Source organism: Pinus tabuliformis, chromosome 8 (assembly GCF_031772625.1).
Source record: "Pinus tabuliformis cultivar Carrire ecotype Pingquan chromosome 8, CPIR1, whole genome shotgun sequence".
Taxonomy (NCBI): domain Eukaryota; kingdom Viridiplantae; phylum Streptophyta; class Pinopsida; order Pinales; family Pinaceae; genus Pinus; species Pinus tabuliformis.
In genome coordinates, this window is record NC_142294.1 from 426,113,147 (window position 1) to 426,128,924 (window position 15,778).

Sequence of the window (15,778 nt, forward strand, 5' to 3'; positions counted from 1 at the left end):
AATTGACCCAAATATCCTCAACAGCAAGGGAGTCAGAAGTGTAGTCAAGTAGCTGTTCATCCATCCGGGAGCCAGTTGCCCAAGAAAACAGTGCGTCGTTCCGCCGCGTCTTCCTGTTGGGGTTACACTTGCCCAAGACCGCCGTTCTTGGCAAAATGCCCTTGTGCTCTGCTTCAAACCCTCTTGCAAAAAACGGATTTTGCTTTGACACAAAAAAGACAAGGGTTTATTTTAATGCTCCTGCCAGACTGACCCACAGTCCCGTAAGCTTTCAGCAGAAAACTCGTGACCTCAGAAGTCCACCCTTGGTTGCAATGTGGAAACTGTAGTTAGAGTATGAAGACAGGAGGTAAACCAAAAAATAGTGGTTTGTAAACTACCCCCTTCAAGTGTAACCAATGTCACTCAAGCCGCAAACTGTGGAAAGAAAAAACCCCTGCAGAGCGAGTACTCTAACCGTGAGCACCCCCAAATGCCGCAAAACTATCATAAAATAGTTTGTGATTGTTTCAGGTGCTCTAAACCAAAGCTATGATTATGTAACATAACTTTTATCTTTTTTGAAATCTTTAAACCTATAACAACACCCTTGCGACATGAATTGCTAGTTGAAATGTCCTACAAACTTAAAACTGTAGTTTCAATTTCTCCATGCACATGTGCATGGATTTAGATGCATGGACTATTTCAATCTTACAAACAGTAAAAAAGTCTTTTTCTAAATTCTTAGACCTAGTATTGAAAGTTTGGAAATGAAAAGTTCTAAGTTATGCTGACAGAAGCCAGACACAAAATCATTAGCCAGAGAAATCAATGTTATCAGAACTAGATTATTTTTGGTTAAACTAGCCTGAACCAATCGGTTAGGGGTCTGTATTGGTTCTATTGAATGTTCCACACTGGAAATGGCTGGTTCCATACTGGAATTGGTGATAAATGTCAAAACTGACTGGTTCTGTACAGAACCGTCCAACTCCATTCTGTCAAAGCCATATAGCTGGTGATGGGGATGACTTGAATATTTAAAAAAAATTGATAAAATATAAAAAGGTTGAACATGAAAACCTAACCTGAGGCCCACCCTAATGCTATTTAAAGAGCTCCCCACCCTCCATTTGACTCACAATTCATTGCAGCAATTTGGAAATTTTGAGCTGAGTATCTTGGGTTGATTTGGAGAGTTTGAGAACATCTTTGTTGATGTATTTTGGTTCAGATATGGATTGTACTTGGTGCTTTTTTGGTTATATGCACCCTTGCTTGCTACATACATGAAAACTTTTCATATTTGTGTATGATGGCTTGGATTCATATGGATGCACATGAATTTGTAATTTTTCCAAAAGTTGAATATTTTATCTATTTTTTGGTTGACTGGTTTTGTGGCCCAATTCTGTTTTCGGTTTTTGTTTAGTTTTGATTTCTGTTGTCGGTCAGTTCAATGATTGTTTCGATTTTGATATCATTGAGAGGAATTAACTGGATATTTTAGAACTGTTTGAAATGGATGAAGAAAGTCTCCAAAATTTTGAAATAAACTAGAAAAACAAGCCATTGAAAAAATACACCTCAAGTTGGGCAAAGTAAATTCCAGCAAGGATAAGAAGATGATATTATAATGTTTACAGCAAGGCTGGGAAGATGATGTCATCATATTTATCAGGAAGGATGAGAAGATGTCAAGGTAACGACAGTAAATGACAAATATGATGGTATGAAACTTTCTTGCTATCTTTCTAGCCCACGTAGCCTTACAAGTAGAGAATTGCTTACATAAGAATAAATTCTTATCACCTAAAGAGTGGGACCCAACGCTCCATGAGAAGCATTCATCTCAATTTGGTGAATCGGGTGACACGGAATATTGAAAAACATCAGCTTATGACTGAATTTTAGAAAATAACACCAATCATTGTGCCCTAGCCAACCAATAAACTATCACTACTGCAGTAAAATGAACCAATGCAGTTTTAGGAATAATATACAAAGATTCCCAAATACTAAGTGTCTCAATCAATCATTGTGGGGCACAAGAAGTAATTCAATTGAATTAGTTAATTAGTAAAATATAAATTTTTGTACCTTTTTTTGTGTCCCCTGTATTTCCTCTGCAATTAGTAGTTGTGCTTTTGCTTTCTCACATGTATTTGTTTATGCTCAATCTAAGTCACACATGACACTGACACTGGGACAGACGGACATGAGTTTTGGGCATGTAGACCATTGAAATGGGATGTGTGTATATATATATATATATATATATATATATATATATATATATATATATATATATATATATATATATATATATATATATATATATATATATATATATATATATATATATATATATATATATATATATATATATATTATATATTATATATATATATATATATATATATATATATATATTTTAGTTAGACCTATGAAGTATTTTTTATTTATTTATTTTTCATTTGGTTTATGTCTATGTGGTTCACAGACCCCAAAGATCGGTGACCGCTATGTCCACAGAATATTTGTATTGGGAAGATACACCTGAAGAGATCACTTCTTGCTGGCTCAACCACAAAGGTCGTTATGCAATCTGCAGGTACCAAGCAATAATCTCACACAACAGTGTCCAGGTTTTGCTGACATCTTATTAAAATCTTTTATTTCTCCCCATGTAGGTTGACCATACCAATGTAAGGTTCCATTGTTCAAAAGTTTAGGGCCTCCTTGGTGCAGCCATGCATGTCATATTCAGTGACTATGGCATACTCTGAGGTCGATTCAGTAATAAATTTTGTGCATCAATAGAGTTTTGGCATTTTCTGGCTAAGCTAAAGCACCAACACCACAACTATTATGAATGACCTAGTCAAGTCTCAAGGGGGAGCCTCTTTTGTCTCATCACTATATCAATCCATGAAATGGTGGAGAGCCTAACAACCTTCTCTTTTAATCACTCAAGCTAGACCAAATTGACAAGCTGTATTCCTACCTAACCAAACATTTGTCATGTTTTTGCTTCCTCATAAAAAGAGATCAGTCTAGGGTTTCTCCTGATGCAAAATGTGCCTCTCAGAAGACTATGTTAACACCTTGTTTCAGGAGATTAACCCACTGGCCTTTGTTCTGTGGTGACTTTCCAAACCCAACAGCTCCTCCATAAGATTACTCATGTATTGAATCTAAAACCTTTTAACTATGATTAATTGGTTAGCACGTGCAATTTGCAAGGAAGGGTCACAGTTTCAGGTTTGAACCATTTAGTCAAGTTTAAAGCTTAGATGGCAGTTTCATACTTCAAGTTAGACTATCTTTTGACATATGTGATATAACTGACCTAGTCCATTTTTATGTCACTACTACAGCAATCCATGAAATGTGCATGCAAGGCCTAATATCAATGCTTAACTTGGCTTCCATAGTAAATGCTTTTTCTTTCTCACATATATTTGTTTATGCTCAATCTAAGTCACACATGACACTAACACTGGGACAGACGGACATGAGTTTTGGGCATGTACACCATTGAAATGGGACGTGTGTATATATATATATATATATATATATATATATATATATATATATATATATATATATATATTCTGGTTAGACCTATGATTTTTTGTTGTTGTTGTAAATTTATTTATTTTTCATTTGGTTTATGTCTATGTGGTTCACAGACCCCGGAAATCGGAGACCGCTACGTATATTTTATTGGTAAGATCCACCTGAAGGGATCACTTCTTGCTGGCTCAACCACAGACATCGTTGTGCAATCTGCAGTTACCAAGCAATAATCTCACACAATAGTGTCTAGGTTTTGCTGGCATCTTATTAAAATCTTTTGTTTCTCCCCATGTAGGTTGATGATACCAATGTAAGGTTCCATTGTTCAAAAGTTTAGGGCCTCCTTGGTACAGACATGCATGTCATATTCAGTGACTATGGCATATTCTGAGGTCGATTCAGTAATAAATTTTGTGCATCAATAGAGTTTTGGCATTTTCTGGCTAAGTTAAGGCACCAACACCACAACTGTTATGAATGACCTAGTTAAGTCTCAAGGGGGAGCCTCCATGAAATGGTAGAGAGCCTAACAACCTTCTCTTTTAATCACTCAAGCTAGACCAAATTGACAAGCTGTATTCCTACCTAACCAAACATTTGTCATGTTTTTGCTTCCTCATAAAAAGAGATCAGTCTAGGGTTTCTCCTGATGCAAAATGTGCCTCTTAGAAGACTATGTTAACACCTTGTTTCAGGAGATTAACCCACTGGCCTTTGTTCTGTGGTGACTTTCCAAACCTCCTGATGCAGAATGTGCCTCTCGGAAGACTATGTTAACACCTTGTTTCAGGAGATTAACCCACTGGCCTTTGTTCTGTGGTGACTTTCCAAACCTCCTGATGCAAAATGTGCCTCTCGGAAGACTATGTTAACACCTTATTTCAGGAGATTAACCCACTGGCCTTTGTTCTGTGGTGACTTTCCAAACACAACAGCTACTCCATAAGATTACTCTCGTATTGAATTTAAAACCTTTTAAGTATGGTTAATTGGTAGCACATGCAATTTGCAAAGAAGGGTCACAGTTTCAGGTTTGGACCATTTAGTCAGGTTTATAGATTAGATCGCAGTTTCATACTCTGAGTTAGACTATCTTTGACATATATGATATAACTGACCTAGTCCATTTTTATGACACTACTACAGCAATCCATGAAATCTGCATGCAAGGTCTAATATCAATGCTTAACTTGGATTCCACATTTGAATGGACTTCCCAAAAGATTGCATTCTGTTTATATAATGATGCTTCATGCATCTCTAGTAAAAACTAAGGGCTAGATGCCAAAGGTGTTTGTCTGATGTTGCTTATGAATGCATAGATAAGATTGGTGTATTTAATATATTCTCATTGCAATACTGAATGCTGGATCTAACTCTTCAATGGTCCATGGATTGAGTTTTAACTCGTTGAGATCTCTGTTTCTATGGAATGGAGCTCAGTAGCAGCATAACCCTTCAAGTGCTATTATTGATTAAGTTTTGTACCTCTTGAATTGGAATTGGGTTAGGTCGCTACATAGCAACTTTGAGTTTTCTTCCAAGTCTAGGTACTTGTCAATGATTTCTAGCACATATGCAAGCTTTGAAAGTGTGAGATTGCACACGAATAAACTCCTAGGATCAATACCCATTTCATTATAAGGACTTCTCTTACATTGATGTCACAGTGTCAGCAAGGACATTTGTAGATATCTTGACACAAAGAAACAAGAAATCAAATTCCCCTAGAATGCACTTAACTTTCCATATGCCCAAAAGCAGAGGCAATAGCTAAGCTGGAATCCGATCCAGGAAAATGCCCCATATTATCATCCTATGCTTAGTAATGCTTACAAGGAAATGGGTTGGGTATGTGTTTAGTTTAAAGTCTGTACAATAAAAAAGAAAGAATCTAAAGGTAGCCCCAGCAATCTGAACAGGAAACAAGATATCAGTTTACCATGTGAATCTAATAATATAGCATGTGTGGACTCATCTTGATATTGCTGCCTTGATTTTACTGGTTGTTTCACTTGTCAAAGTGAAGGATATTCCCTTCGATTATGTGTAATCAATGGGCCAGGATCTTGAGCACTAAGGAATCAGATGAACTTGCAGCTGATTTTATCTCACTAGAGGTAGCACTGGTGTATTCTAGCTGTGTAGGTGTCATTTGATGAGGTTGCAACTTTACACATATTACAAAAATATGTCAATATATGGAAAGATCTTCTGTGTTCCTGGTGGTAAAGGGAGTAAAACTCCATTAGCACCAGAAGACACAGGTACAATAGACAATGAAGATGACCAGTTTTTCTGTCTTACTGATGCAGAGACCCAGTTGTTACCATAGAAGTTCAGCGGCTAATTTAAGACTCCTGATTATAATAACACTTTCATCATGATCTCTATAAGGTAGTAACTAATAATCCTTTGCCTTGTTAAGTGAGGAAGCAAGAGAGATCAAGTCCTGAAGTACCCTGAGAATTGTAGCACTAGACATTTGACTTGAAAGAAGCATGGCTTCTGCCTCAGCAAAAACACTGGAGTTCACACACTGCAACCTTGGTCAACCTTTTTTATAGCATTTGGCAATTTGGTAATGAAAAGATGTCAATGGGGAGGTGCCAATTTCACTAACTTAATCAATACATCTACATGATGAGAATATACAAGGTCTGACAAACCTTCACATGCCAGCAAGGATGATAACAATCTAAACTCTGTTCCAGGAACACTGAGCAGCATTGTTCATAAAATGCCATGTCTCACCTCCACACAAGCGCAGAACCAAATCATCACCGTGGTGTACGCCTGTGCTGAAGAAGCCACAAATTCACATCAAGATGCACCCTAAATAGATGTGCTAATACCTTCCGTTCATCCAATGAAGGTGGGTTGGCCCTCGGAGTTGTTTTGAGATTGCATGAAGAGAAGACTGCTACTTTGCCTCTGAATTGAGGATCATTCAGCCTAGTTGGAATGGAGAAATATTGAGGAGGTATAGGAATGAGTTTGTCTATTGGGTTTTGATGTTTAGAACAATCAGATGATATGTGTTCTCCAAAACATAAGTAGAAACAGGCCTGTCTGGGAGACTGCCTTTCAAAAATTCACAAGGTATTATTTCTATCCGTTAGGAAGTACATCCTCAGGTGCTTGAGAATAAATAATAGCAAGGTTAGTTGGATAAGCAGGTCTAATTTACAGAATCTCACTCAGATCTACTAGTATCATTTCCGTGATTTAAATAATGAATGGAGGATTCTTAATACTCCCAATCACTTAACATAAAAGCGACTACGGTGGCCAGACAATAATATCCCATGACTCTCATCATCATGCCATATGTGCCTAGGTCTAATTGGGAAAACACATATATTTTCCTATAACTAATTCAGCATGGTAGTCATTGCAAGTTATGGGATATGGTCACTACCCTGGTATTGAAAGGAGTACAGTTTGTTCACCTTAATTGCACACATATCAATGCATATGCATATTTCAAAGTTTAAGCTCACAGGGTTGTAAGTTGTAACTATTGCACAGGGATTCCAAGCCCATGAGTACATGATCATCCTTGCTATAGAGTAGAGATTAATAATGTATATACATGTTATGATTCTACTACCATGAGTCTGCTTTATGTGATCCAACCATAACACTAATAACCTTCCATATGGGGTGTTTCATAATTTCTAGGCAAGTTAGTAAGTTAGCATTATACATCGAACCCATCATACTATTATCAGTAGTCTATGAACCATCACCTTAAATTTAATCCAACACGAGTAAACCATGCTCAAGCATTTAGTGATCATAACAATAGGTTATATAACATGAAATTTCATGGCATATGCTAAATGGGATAGATACTTATCTTGGAGTATGGACCGACAACTGAGTCTGAGACTCCAGCTCTCCACCCAACCTTAGATTGGGCTACATTATGGTCTTTCTTGCAATCCAAGACTCCAATCACCCTCGAGCCAGATTCCAGAGCATGAGTGAGGGATTTGCTCAAAGGATTAAAACCAAATCCGCCAGTTGAAACATGGGTTCCAGATGTCCAACTACCTCCACCCATTAGTTGAGACACGAAAGTCAGATTGTGCACAGGGACCTTCAAAGATGTCAATGGTGTAACAAGGCAACTTATTTATTAGCTTCTTATGAGCTATCATGCTCAACTCCTTTCTTCTTCTACTTTGTGTTTTTTGACTTCGTTCAACCACTGCGTCAAGGCAGATCTCTGGGAATGCACTCTCATAGTGTAGCTCCCTCCAACGATGCTAGAATTCCTCGTCACTATTCACTCCAGCTCGTACTCTTTGCTCACACTAGGGATGCATGAATTGTCTACTTAGATCTTGGGTGAGCTCTGCTGTTGTCCTCAACCAAACTTTCAAATGCCCTCCCAGGTTATCTGCATCCTCTTGACACTCCAACTTGTGTGATGTTCAGTCAGCTTTGTTGAAAAGTGTAACTAGGTTCGGTCTTCATAATGATATGTGTAATTGTGATTTTATGAAAAGAAGAAAATAAAATTATCTATGTAAGTACTTGAATAATGGGTTTTATGATCAAGGGATTTTATTTTAGTTAAGGTTCCCATTGTGAACCTTTAGGTATTGTTATCTAGTCATAAAAGTCAAATTGAGTCAATGTCATGTATGAAGGACCCTTCTTGGGCATGTTACATTTGTGTATGAGTATTTACATGTATAAGAAGGTCCTCCAAGATCAAGCAAAGGAACCTCCTACAAGTCGGCTACAAGATTGAATAAATAATCTTCACAAAAGGACATGTCAGCTCACCCTCTCTCAAGTTAGCCTAATTGACTGGGAAACAACTATAAATAGGCAGCTCAGCCTCATTCTAAAAGGCAAAATTTCGGTGAAGAAATCGGTCTGAAATAAAGATATGCGAAGTTCACTTAGAAGGAAGCCTAATCATTAGTGAAAAAGGGAGAGAAGTAGAGCGAAGTCTTTGGCATCATTTGGATATGTTTTTGGGTCACTTTGATCTCACACGTGCGAAGAAAAGGGACTGTCCTTGTTGCAGAAGAAGCCGAAATATTGTAGTCACATTAGAAGGTTAAGTTAAGGAAGAAGCAAGGGTGTATCTCAAGCCGAGTTGACAAAGAAGTAGCCTCCACATAAAGCAAAGGAAATTAAGGTTACAATCTTGATGATTCACATGTGCTAGGGTTTCTGAAGTAAGCCAAGTACAACAGAAAGTCGAAGTCTAAGGAGTAGCTGAGAAGGAAAGAAGAATTAATAGTTTGACCATCATTGACTCAAGGAAGGAAAGGGTCAAGCTCATAAGCTTTGTGTATTGGTCTTAGAGGGCTCTTGGTCAAGGGTCTAGGTTTTGTATTCGTCAATTGAAGTCTCTATAAGAAGAAGAATTCGTTTGGATTTTCCTCTGAAGTGGGAGAGGTTTTGGCCCTGTTTGATAGCCTATATTCTGTGTCTCTTGTCTCTTTATGGTTTATGCATTGGTAACTGTTTGATGAAGAATAACACTATAATAACATAAGTAAAAGAAGATCCTAATATAAGAAGTAAAAAGCATTCACAAGTAGTTATCAATAGAAGAGAAATCACTTAATCTCGATGCTCTAGATTTCACAACACGTTTTTCCCCAACATTGTCAAGGGCTCTCGACGCTGTTTGTTCACCATTTAGACCCCTGTCAAACTTTTCCCAAGCTTCTTCGAAGGATCTCCTCTTCTGTTTACGACACAGTGTCCTCTACCATTGCTGTTTATTCTCAATTTCTCTTAGGAGCTCACTACCTCCGCCCTCTGCGCTGCTCCTCTCTTTCCCGTGTCCTCTCGATGCTCCAAATTGTGTGTTGTTCCCCCTTGTCTCCTTGAATTTTCTGTTGTTACAACAGGTGGCCAACAATCCTATGTGCACCTAGTCACAAACTGGTTCCTTGCTACATGGCCAAATTTCCATTGGTCTTGTTGTCCCGTGTTCAGTTACTCAAAGGCATACTCTTATCCTCATCCTTAGCTGATATTTTTACAACATGTCCCTTGTGCACACTTGTCAGCCTCCATGGATGCTATCAAACAATCAATATCCTAGACATTATTATTTAAATTAATTTACAATGCTTATAATAAATGGGAAAGGTAACGGGTGTTAAAGGCAAAGTGCATGTATGTGTATATGTTTTGGGACCAGAGTATCGATGTGCATATGCTTTTATATGTTTTGAGGCTAAAAAATCTGGTGTTGCAAATATGATATTTCATGCACACCAATAAACACATTAACACTATAGACCAAATAAGATGAAAAGAGTATGGGGGGTAAGACCCAATGTGCATACAGAGCGGGTTTCATATAACATAATAATTATGATAAAAGTGCATTGGCTTCTCAAAAAAGTCCATGACATGACTTGAGGGGTGCTAGGTGTCAAAAAAGAGACATGCAAATAAAAGTATGTGTGTGGGAGCTACTAAGGGTTAAAGTTATTATGTGCTTATTTGTGCTAAAGGAAATCTAACATTTGTTAGATTTCTTTCATCTTACAATGTTGTTATTAGCAATACACTTGTGTTTATGATAGAATGAAATCTAGGATGTGTTAGATTTCTTTTGCTTGATAATGTTGTTGTTGGCAATAGGCTTGTCTTTTTTCTAAAAGTAAATATAACACATGTTAGATTTTTTTCACCTTACATTGTTTTTATGTGCTTGTGTTTGAGCTAGAAGGAAACTTAACATGCACTAGATTTCTTTCACAATGCAATGTTGTGGTTGGAAATTTGGTTGTTTGTGCTAGAAGGAAATATGCTAAAATTCTTTGACCTTGCAATGTTGTTATTGGAATTTTGCATGTGATTGTCTTAGAAGAAAATTTAGCACATGCTAGATTTCTTTTATTGCAATATTGTTATTGGCAATATGTTTCAATTTGTGCTAGAATAAATTTAGTGTGTTATATTTCTTTAACCCTACAATGTTGTTATGTTCTTGTGTTTGTGCTAGAAGGAAATCTAGCACGGGTTAGATTTCTTTCATCCTGTAATGTGCTTGTGTTTGTGTTAGAAAGAAATCTAGCATGCACTAGATTTCCTTGCCCTGTAATGTTGTTGTTGTCAACATGGTTGTGTTTGTGCTAGAAGTAAATCTAGCATGCGCTAGAATTCTTTCACCTTACAATGTTTGTGTCTGCTTGTGTTTATACTAGAAGGAAATCTAAAACACATAAGATTTCTTTCACCTTGCAATGTTGTTATTGGCGATGTGCTTATCTTTGGGCTAGAAGGAAATTTTGCATGCACTAGATTTATTTCACAATGAAATGTTGTTGGAAATATGGTTGCTTGTGCTAGAAGGAATCTAGCATGTGTTTTGTTTCCTTCAGCTTGCAATCTGCTTGTCTTTGTGATAGAAATGAATCTAGCATGCACTAGACTGCTTTAGTCCTACAATGTTGTTATGTGCTTGTGTTTGTGCTAGAAGGAAATATAAGATGCACTAGATTTCTTTCAAATTGAAATGTGCTTGTGTTTGTGTTGGAAGAAAATTTAGCATAGGCTAGATTTCTTATACTCTACAATGTTGTTGTTTCAACGTGCTTGTATTTGTGGTAGACATAAATCTAGCACTTGCTAGATTTCTCACTCTATAATGTTGCTATGTGCTTGTGTTTGCGCTAACAGGAAATCTAACACGTTAGATTTTCTTTTACCTTGCAATGTTGTTATTGCTAACATGTTTTTGTTTGGGCTAAAAGGAAATCTAGCTTGTGCTAGATTTGTTTTGTCCTGTAATGTTGTCATTGGAAATATTTATATGTTTGTTTTAGAAGTAAATATAACGTAGACTAAATTTTTCTCACCCTACAATGTTGTTATGTGATTATGTTTGCATTAGAAGGAAATATACTATGCATTATATTTCTTTCACCTTGTAATGTTGTTATTTGCAACGTGCTTGTGTTTTTGATAGGAGTAAATCTAGCATGTGTTAGATTTGTTTTGTCTAGTAATGTTGTTGTTGGCAATATGTTTGTGAATTTGTGCTAGAAGGAAATCTAGTACGTGTTATATTTTTTTCACAATGCAATATTAATTTTGACAATACAGTTATTTGTGTTAGAAGGAAATCAAATGCCTTGCATTGTTTTTATTTTGCAATGTGTTTCTGTCTATGCTAGAAGGAAATTTAGCATGCACTAGGTTTCTTGCAGTGTTGTTGTTGACAATATACTTGTGTTTGTGATAGAAGTAAATCTAGCATATACTAGATTTCTGACACCTTGCAATGTTGTTATGTGCTTGTGTTTATGATAGAATGAAATATAGCACACATTAGATTTCTTTCACCTTACAAAGTTATTATTCGCAATGCGTTTTTGTTTGTGCTAGAAGAAAATCTTGTGGGTGCTAGATTCCTTTTGCCTTATAATGATGCTATTGGTAATATGCTCGTGTTTGTTCTAGAAGTAAATCCAACATGTATTAGGTTTCTTTAGCCATACAATAATGCTATTTACTTATGTTTGTGCTATAAGGAAATATAGCATGTGCTAGATTTTCTTTTACCTTGTAATGTTGTTGTTGACAACATATTTGTGTTTGTGATAGAAGTAAATCTAGCACATGTTAGATTTCTTTCAACTACCAATGTTATGAGTTTGTTTGTTTGTTTTTTTATTGGCAATGTGCTTGTGTTTGTACTAGAAATAAATCTAGCATCTGCTACATTTAATTTTCTTTGCAATATTGTCGTTGGAAACATGTTTTTTTGTTAAACGTAATTCTAGCACATGCTAGATTTATTTCACCCTACAATGTTGTTATGTGTTTGTTTTTATGCTAAAATGAAATTTAACGTGCAATATATTTATTTCACCTTGTAATGTTTTTATTGGCAATGTGCTTGTGTTTGTGATAGAGGGTAATATAGAATGTTTTTTTTTTTTCACAATGCAATGTTGTTGTTGGCAACATGCTTATGATTGTACCATATCCCATTCTTAGACCACATATTCCATATGAAGGGCCTTCTAATAATTTGAGGGTTTAACATTTTTTATATTGTAACAACAGTCTATGTAGGTATGGACTAAAACCTCATTGTCTCTAAAAAGCAAGGTCAATTTTCATAAGCATGGTGATGTCTTAGGAAGGATTATTATTGCAATGTTTTTATTGACAATGTGTTTGTGTTTGTGCTAGAAGGAAATTTAGCATGCACTAGACTTACTTTACAATGCAATGTTGTTGTTGGCAATCTTCTTTTATGCGATAGAAGGGAGTCTAGCATGTGTTACATTTCCATTGCCTTGCAATATTTTTAATGTCAACATGCTTGTGTTTGTGCTAGAAGGAAATCTAGCTTGTGTTAGATTTTTTTTTTGGTTTGCAATGTTTTTCTTGGAAATATGCATGTGTTCGTGCTAAAAATAATTCTAGCATGTGCTAGATTTATTTCACAATACAATGTTTTTATTGACAATATCCATGTGTTTGTGATAGAAAGAAATCTAGGATGCAAATATTGATTTTTCTTTGCAACATTCTTGTTGGCAATATGCTTGTGTTTCTGTGATAAGTAATTCTATCACATTCTCTATTTCTTTATCTTGCAATGTTGTTATGTGTTTGTCTTTGTGCTAGACGAAGATCTAGAAGAAAATCTAATGATCGCAATACTTAATGTTCTTTCATTGTATTTTGCTTTTATGGTTTCTAAAACAAGCTAAGACTATACACTGACTATAAAGATAAATTTTGTGTAAATATGATGTTGTAGTTTCTACAGTTGTTTTTATTTATTCACAATGTAATGTCTTTTGGAAATGTGCTTATGCTCGTGCTAGAAGGAAAGCTAGTAGGTGCTAGCTTGCCTATAGTCATGATTAAAAGAATATAATAAATTATTTGGGGTGCCTTTTTTCTAATCAACACCATGATTAGCTATTATTGTGAGTTCTACACTTGTTATTGTTCTTGTTCATTTTGTTACACAAAAATGATGCGTGTAGTTATAGTATTTATAAATTCATACTTTCTTCAATAATTCGAAATTGTGATAATAGCTTTTTAATTTTTTTTTTTAGAAACCATGGACTATGAAGCTAGTGAGAATTCAAAGGAAGCATCCAAGGAAAAAAGAAGTTGAAGAAACACGACACCAAAATCTTTAAATGGTATGACAATTTTAAAATTAGTTTATACTTTGTTACAATGGTTAGACATTATGCTAATAAATGGTTGTTGATTAGTTTATATTTATTATTTTATCAGATCGATGATAAAATGTTGTGCTCCTTCTTCGATTGTCCAATTACAATTTTTTCTGATAAAAAAATTCTCATTAGGGGATTTTTGAGGTCTAAAATGGGCCTTCTAAGGAAATTATAAAATAATAGTGTAAATAATAAAATAAGATTAGATTACATCATCAAATTTTAGAGGGGAAAAAAGACAACTATTTTTTCAACTCGTATTTTCAACTTATCTTCGTATGGGTTTACTCAAATTTCTAGCAGAAACACTCGTTGGATGCAGAATTTGACTCCTCATCCAAGGAGTACCCATGTTGCATACTTTCGATGGACTCTGCTACAAGAAAAATGAGAAATACATGAAAAACATGATTGTAATCACGTTTTTTCATGTATTTCTCATTTTTCATGTGGTAGAGTCCATCGAAAGTATGCAACATGGGTACTCCTTAGATGAAGAATTAAATTTTGCATCCAACGAGTACTCTCGCTTGAAATTTGAATAAAAACTTAGGGAGATAAGTTGAAAATACGAGTTGAAAAAATAGTTTTATTATTTTATTATTTTTTAATCTTTGTACTTTTTTACTCCAAAAATGGTGAATCATCCCCCATGGTTAACATCATCATCTTGAATCCTATTGGTTCTTATAAAGTTTATTTTGGTTGTACATTTTTCTTAGGAGGCCCATTTTAGACCTCAAAAATCCCCTAATGTATAACTTGATCAACCTATTTGGGATAAATGGGACATTGTTTTTAACTGTTATCAACTAGGCACATTAAAGTGTTCTCCAAGCCAACTTGATTTTGAGAACTACAAGAGAAATAGTTTACACAGTTTGACAACAGCTACTCTTCGACCCCTTCAGGGATTGACCATGGAAGAAATTGCTTCAGTAGTAAATAAGCTATTGGATGCAACCATTTGGTTTTCTATTCCACTTAATCATCCAATAGATGCCATAAAATTAAAAGATTATTGTTCTAAATTGAAAACCAGCAGAACAATATTGGATGCAATGGTTACATATTGTCAAAGTCATGATGAGAAATTGAATGAGAAGACTCTTACCAAATTCAACATTCTTGAGCATTATGATATTTTCCAATTTTTGCAACACGGTGAAGGGGTCTACTTATGTAAAAGGAACACGTAATACAAAGATAGAGTCCCTTTCTCAGCAAGCATGTGGAGTCCTTGATAGAATGATAAATGGATCAACAAGTGTTCAACAGGTTGACAACAATTTTGAATTTGGTTATCATTTTGGGGGCCCTAATCTTTTGTCAACACTTTTGCACTCTTTTCCAATGTCAGTTGCAACCAATTTTACATACTGACCTTGTTGTTCTGGATACACTGGCTTTGAAAAAAGGACCATTCTAGAAGGGATATTATATTGAATATTTTCGACTTCTTATCGAAAAAATGTGATGAATGACTTTACTACAATTCTCTTAGTAGAACTTTGGTTTTGTAATAATGTACGTGAGTCTTTGGAAATTGTCATAAAGAACTCCAAGTTCAACTATAAAATTTCTTATTATTTCTTATTTCATAAAGAACTCCAAGTTAATATGTATATTTCTTATTATTTATAAAAAAATTTGCAACGATTTTGTTGTATTGATTTTTTTTTTTTTGAAATCTAAAATGTGTGTGCGTGTGTGTGTTCTTAAATGAATTGTTTGCCTTTTAAATTATCTTTTGTTGTATCAATTTGTATGACCTTATATTTTTTGAAATATATGGGAATTGCCAATTATATTAATATGTATATTTCTTATTATTTATAAAATTTTTGGCAATGGCTTTGTTGTATTGATTTTTTTTTTTATTTTTTATTTATTTTTTTATATATCTTCTATGTTACTTTAAAATCTAAAATATGTGTGTGTGTGCTTGTGTTCTTAAATGAATTGTTTGCCTTTTAAATTATCTTACATGAACCATCGAAACATGTTAA

The 15,778-nt window shown here is 35.1% G+C and overlaps 1 long non-coding RNA gene across 1 annotated transcript; it reads left to right on the forward strand.

Annotated features, from left to right (window-relative positions):
- The first annotated feature begins 2,482 nt into the window (after positions 1–2,482).
- Positions 2,483–3,253, forward strand: LOC149235873 (uncharacterized). Its single transcript, XR_016268352.1, has 2 exons — positions 2,483–2,596; positions 2,676–3,253. It is a non-coding gene; the product is annotated as an uncharacterized LOC149235873 (long non-coding RNA).
- Positions 3,254–15,778: the final 12,525 nt, after the last annotated feature.